Source organism: Stegastes partitus, unplaced genomic scaffold (assembly GCF_000690725.1).
Source record: "Stegastes partitus isolate 25-593 unplaced genomic scaffold, Stegastes_partitus-1.0.2 Scaffold1328, whole genome shotgun sequence".
NCBI lineage: Eukaryota > Metazoa > Chordata > Actinopteri > Pomacentridae > Stegastes > Stegastes partitus.
In genome coordinates, this window is record NW_007579059.1 from 20,911 (window position 1) to 27,980 (window position 7,070).

Genomic DNA, 7,070 nt, shown 5'->3' on the forward strand with positions numbered 1-7,070 from the left:
CTCCAACATGCCTTCTTTCTGCTTAAGATTTAACGTGACCTTTTTTCCAACAGTGGTCAACTCTGACTGGAGCAGGAAGCAGTTGTTGTCTGAACAGTCGCTCCCGTCTCAGGCGCTGAGGCTCGTAAATCCTTCAGAGGACTCATCGGTGTCTTGGTGGCCTTCCTCACTGGTCTTCTTCTGCTTCCTGAGGACGGCCTGCTCTGGACAGATTTAGAGATATTCAGTGACTTGGACGTTTCCTTGCATCCATCCCGGCCTGCGTTTTTCAGTAACCTTCTCCCAGAGTGTTGTAGCTATATGCAGAAGCACTGATTCATCTCAGTCTTTATACCACAAGCACATCCTCAGATTGATCTTCATGTCACTGATAGAGACTTCCAGGAATAACTGGCTGCACCTGTGTTGAAGTCACTTTAAAGTGGGTGAATGCTTCATATAAATTTAATATTTTCAGTAATCTTCGTAGCAATCTGTTTTCACTTTGGCATGAAAGAGTCTTTTTTGTAAATTATTGCTAAAAACCAGACTGATTTAGTGTAGAAAACATAAAGAAGGAAGTCTTCCCAACAGGCTGAATACTTTCTATCAGCACTGTAGCCTCAGTTATAGTTTATAGCCAGACTATAATAATAATAATGGACCTTATCTATCAACATGATTCCATCCAATCACAGTAAATCTGATGCACGTGTTCTGCAGGATCCCTCCACCACCTCCACCACCTCTGGCATTCATAACTTACTGAATCCTACATTTTAACTAAGAACTGAGAGCACATTTGGCCCCTTTTGATTACCGTGTATCTGACTGACATCTGCATTGTGCACAGATTCTACTCGACAGCGCTGCAGAACAAAACCTGCAGCGTAGAAGTGGCTCTCTTTGGATTCTACCTCACTGTGCTAGAAATTATGGATTTATCCAGTGGCTCACTCTTGCTGCATAGATCTGCATAGATCACCACCTGCCACTCAAATCTGAAACACCTGCTTCCTCCACAGTGTCCACCGCCAGCTGGCTCGCTGCAGAAAACCCCAAAATAGCCACGAAAAAAAAAAAAAACCTGACTGAGCCCAGAACCAAACCGGTATCTTTTCCCACATCTGAGCTTAAACATTTTAAATCCCATAAATGTTTATAAGAATATTTTATAGCTCTTGGTTAGTCTCCACCTTTCTGATATTTATTCTCTCTCTTTGAACACTGTTTTTTTTTTCTGGTCTCAGTCCAGCTGTCCAGGGGTTTCTGGAGCTATGAGAGGAACTTTCCTGAACTCCTGTCCAATAAAACCAAATGGAAAACATTCCCAATAATAATAATAATAATAATAATAATAATAATACCCGCTCATCTCTTCACTAACCTCCCCTCCTTCACCTTTAATTGAGACATGAATCAAACAGACCCAGTGTGACCGTGCAGCACTCCCAGGCTACAAGAAGACGGACTGGTGAGCACAGATGAGTACGTTTTAGATGTTGAAGCGATGACCACGCTTCATGCTCGCTCGGTGGGAGCGCACAGGAAGGAGGATCCACTCCACCTACAGGATTTAACCGGACATAACAGAGTGCGTCTCTGCTCGGCTGTATTAGCTCATCCCTGCATGCTCTGCTGAATCTTTTCGACTCGACTTGATAACAAGCGTATTTTGCTGCTCCCGTCCTTCTTGCTCGTGTGTGCGCCTCACTGCTTTGCTCATTGTAATTCACGGGCAGCAGTTCTGCAGCAGTTCTGACCCGCTCCGGTGCGTACAATCGTGTCTGATCCATGTGGTTCATTTGAGCACTTTTACATCTCCGGGCCCTTTTTTCTTTTTTTAATACTGATGCTTTTTCTCACTTGTTCTTGTTTCCTAACAGTATTTGTAGGTTTTTGTTGCTCAGTTATTAAAAAACAAAAGCACTGCAAACTTTAAGTAAGCCTCTTATAAAAGTATATTCTACTATGAGCCTTGTTTCCAGCAATTAGACACACACAAGTAGTTATATTTATTATTTAAAGACCAAAATATCTATAAGACAGCAGATTGAAACTGTTATATTAATATACAGTGAAAGTACTTTAAGTATTTTAACACATTTACCAGCAAAGTACATTATAAAATAAGAATCACATCCACAGCAAATGATGCATTAAAATATTCACTTTTATGTGAAACAGTCAGACACTTTATTTATGCTTCTTTGTCCTTTTGTCTCGTTTCACAGCTCAGCTTCTAAAATGTGAGGATTTCTCACTTTCACTTGTCTAGAATTATAATAATTTGGGGGTTTTGAACCGTTGCTCAAGAAAAACTTGCAAAAAACTGTGATTATCATTTCTCGCTATTTAAAAAAAAAAAAAGCATTCATTTGACAGATGAAAAGCAAATAGAAACTGTCTGTGTTTTTACTTTTTAAATACCAAAGAAGTCATCGATCAATCACAAATTTATCGGCATGCTATTAAATAATGAAAAAGGGCTAAATTTAGCAGAAGCTTACGCATTAATAGGCAGTTAAAACTTTCATATTTGACTTTTTTTATGTTTTAACTGTCAGGGTGGAGCTAATTTTACCTGGATTATGTATGATTATGTGTGTAGAAGGTGATCATGTGTTGTGTTCATCTTTAAATTCACAACAGCTGAGAAGAAAACATAATATTTCTGTCTGTGGGGAGCATAAAGCAGCTGAAAATGGTGACGCTCAAGCAAGTTCCTCCAAACTACACTTATATAAATGTAAATCTTCCCTCCGTGTTTTATCACAGCGTATTGGAAACGGGCTGAAATGATGCGCCGCATGCAAATAAATGTAGTTTTCCTTCCACTGGTATTTAACGGATGAATCGGAGGAGTAAATCTTTGCAGCCTGAACAGTCAGAATCCTGGATGCTGCGTGTCAGACAAAGCTGCTGCAGCTCGTCCAATTTGAATGACGCAAAACCTACTGAATGGAGGATTTCCAGGAGAACGTCAGGCCTGCTTCAGACTCCAGCTAACTGGACGCCTTTCAGCTATTGTTTATGGATGGATGTCAATTAAGTCCAGGCCCGGTGGTGATGCACGGAGTCCTGGGGATTGCCTGTTTAAAAAAGGACCGTTGTCAAGAGAAGGCAGCGAGTCGAACAAGTTTAACAAAAGGCAACAATGCCAGCATTAAACCATCGTTGATCAGACTGAGCAGAATTGTCGTAATGAGGCAATTTTAACTCACTAAATGGTGGTTAAATAAATAAATGTAACTGATTACAGTAACCCAGCTCTGTGCCTGTTTCCAGGGCAAAATGAGAAGCAGTTCAAGGCTAATAAAAAGCCTTATGCTCGCGCACAAAGGGGCATTTAACATCTTAATTACTGATGGTGGACTTCTGAAGCGGAGATGTTTATCATACAGCCTGTAGCTGCACCAACAGCCTCCCATTATGACTCAGACGGACCTGCTGTGCGTCGGAGCAGCAAGGTGGTTGCTGCACCTGATGAAACGAGGGCCTGTTGCCACCAGCTGGAGCAGAGCTGCAGTGCATCATCACCTGCAGGGAACACCTGGATCCAAACAGACAGGTGTGTTCATTCATTCTAATGAGCATGTGTTGTTTGTGCGCATACACAGATATCTGGTCGGTCCGAGCGGCGCGTCGATGAGAAAAAAGGTGAAATTAACAAAGGGGGGGGAAATGTGTGTGAATTCTGCACAGGTTGCTTATTATGGTCCAAAAAAAGCTTTTTAATTAAGAGCAATCTCCCCGCAACCACGGCTGTGATGTGTTTAGCGGCTCTGTGTGAAACTGATGAGCATGGCGGCTCACTGATAGCATTTCACATGAAACCTGGCAGATTTTCCCCCTCATTGCGGCATGTCGCTGGAAAATAGTTGAAAAGGGAAGGGAGCAAGGCCCGCTGAGTGCCACGAGCAATGATTCACACGGCTGTTAGTGATGAAGAGGAGGAGGATTAGTTACAAGTAGTGGTGGAAGAAGTATCCAGATGCTTTTCTTAAATAAAAAATACTCATTCCACTGTGTTCAAATGGTAATATCTATTAAAAGTACGACTATTATCAGGTAAAATCATGCTTATTACCATAAAAAAGCTGATTAAAAGTGTTTAACGTGTATTAACACTGAGTTTAATCAATTATTGATCAATTATTATTTGTTTTCAGAAATATAAAAGGACTCGGTTTGGGTAATGACTGTTCAGAACAAACTATGAGCACGCTTCTTTTTGTGTTCTCGTGGTGTGACACTGTGCTAAATATAGCGCCGGAGCACGCCATAACTTCTCCATTTCCAAACGCAGCGGCTCAGCGCACATCTGCTTGGTCAAAGCTGAACAAAGGCGAACTCTGAGACACGGTGGAACAGGAAACGCGTGCTTGAATTTGTCTGTTGATCGGGGTTTGATAGAAATGAATGGGAGACGCGGTGAATATTTATAGAGCAGGAGCGTAACGCACCTTAAGTGCTTCTTCCACGCAGGTGTTTTCGCTCACGTTGGATCTCTTCTCAGGACGGTGTTGGCAGACTCCTCTTGATTGGCATTTCCTTTACTCTTTGTTTGGTGTTTTTGTCCTTGACTTCCTCCATAAAATTGTCAGATGCATGAGTTTTGAAAACACGATAAAAACCAATGCAGCAGAACCACAGACGTAATCTTTTGTAATATATCTTCCCCTTGTCAACATCTGGCACCGACATTACCCTCATGGCATTTTGATGGGATGCAGCTAATGTGGCCTTTAGTCACTGAACACCGAGCAGGGATGAGGAGCTACAGAGCCGGGGTTAGCTCACTTCTGTCAGGAGATGTTTGTAGTGTAGCTCCACCTGAACTACACCTGAGCTCAGGCCTCATCAGCAACAGCAACTGAAAACACAACTCAAAGTAAAGTAGACTTTAGCTATCAAATGGTGGAAGTAAAAAGCCAGAGATAAATGTTCCTAAACTGTAGTTACTGGCCTCACTGACCTCCCAAGTGTTTATTGTTCTCTTATGCATCGTTTTCTATCTGCTATCCTGTTACCTCACATCTCCAACCTCACCCCGACCGGCCGAGGAAGATGGCCGCCCTCCCAGAGCCTGGTTCTGCTGGAGATTTCTTTTTCTTTGCCCAAAGGGAATCCAAGGGAAACTTTGGATTTGCTGAGCTTCTTTCCATAATAAGTTCACTATGTGATGTGCAACTGAAAGCAAAGTAGGTGTTTAGCTGTATCTATCAAATGGATTGTGCCATGACGTGGAAGCTATAATATTGTTTTTACTAATTATAATAGAAGTAAAAAGCCACAAGGCCTCAGAGCTAGACTTTCCTAAGCTGTAGTCACTGACCTCCCAAGTGTTTATTGTTCTCTTATGCATCGTTTTCTATCTGCTGTCCTGTTATCGCACATCTCCAACCTCACCCCGACCAGTCGAGGCAGATGGCCGCCTTCCCAGAGCCTGGTTCTGCTGGAGGTTTATTTTTCTTTGCCCAAATGGAATCCAAGAGAAACTTTGGATTTGTTGAGCTTCTTTCTCTAAATACGTAAGTTTACTACATGAAGTGCCTCGAGATGGCGCATGTTGTGAATGAGTAAATAAAGCTGAATTGAATTAAAAATACTCAAGTAAAGTACAAAGACAAAAGTAATGACGTTGCACCAAAGTACCGAACTGAGTAAATACTGAGTCACCTCAGACTGCTGGCCAGCAGCGTCGGGCTGTCAGTGGAAGCCAATCTCCAAAGATCAATGGCCATAGAAACAATGGCATTGGGAGTGAATGCAGCAAGTGGCTCTGAATCAAATTCCCGTTTGTGCAGGAAGCTGTAGAAAACCAGGAAGGACACTGCCCTTGCTCTTCCTCCGCTACGTCAAAAATACACCGGCTCCAGGCACCAGACGCTGCCCCATCAGGATCCTGTTTTCACTCTTTTTCTGTTCCACATTTGTAGTTTCCAAAAAGGAGAAGACGTCGTAGGCTCCTTTTACGGGTGACCAAATATGGCCGCGGCCGTCAGGGAAGCTATCGCTTCCCAACCGGAGGCGTGACGTCTAATTTTAGAGGACACACATGACCGAGTGGGACTAATCGATCAGTAATCACGCTGCAGATCTTACAGACGTTCGATATGAAGACTTTGTTGGTCCTGAGGAGGGTTTGAGGAAGTTGTTATTGCAGCACTGCAGTGATTCACTGAGCTATTACTGACTTCTGTCACGTTATCAAAGCGACAGTGATTCATAAGTCACTTGACGTTATTAAAAACTGCTCGTGAAAACTCGAGCTTTTCTTTCTGACCTTTAAGTTGGGATCTGTCATATTTGTTCACTGTAGAAACTTGTTTGCTGTTGCTTCTATATTTGAATAGTTTATATTTATATAAATGGAATGAAAGTTAAATGCTGCGTGTAAGCACTGCTTGATGTAAATGTGGACTTAATTCAATTTTATACTACGTTATGATTTCAGAGGGAAATATTGTACTTAGTTTAAAAAAAAAAATGAAATAAGAGGTTTGATTTCATAATTATAATTTACATTGTTCAGAAAACAGATCAAATCTGGAGATCCAGAGATGACCAGAATTAAAGGTTGATTTCCTTCAGTTAAGGTGTTTATTTGAGAAGACAGATTCACACCGGAGCTACACTACTACTGCTGTTATGACTATATTATACACTTATTTCATAAAACCACAACGTGTTTGCAGCAGCCGTATAGCTGACATGTTTAATCGGGTCGCACAATGTGACAGGTCACAGAATTTAGAGTAACAACCGCTATTGTGTTTGATAATTATAAGATACAGAAGACTTAATTATAAGGGAAGGCCTCCGTTTTGTCCCCTCCTTGGTAAATGCAATGTGTTTCTGCATTGTTGAACATTAAGTCAGCGTCTCTGAACATTCTTGTCTCGTGACTTCTTACATGAACTGTTGTCACTTTTCACACGCCTGTGAGTTGACTTAAGTTCTGGCAAATTCTATATTTTACAAAAAAAATGAGCAAATGAGTGTTTTTTTAATGACCTCTAGAATTTATATTATGACCATTAGGAGTCTAGTCCTGCGTGGTTTCCCTCTCCCTGTGTGTGTCTCTC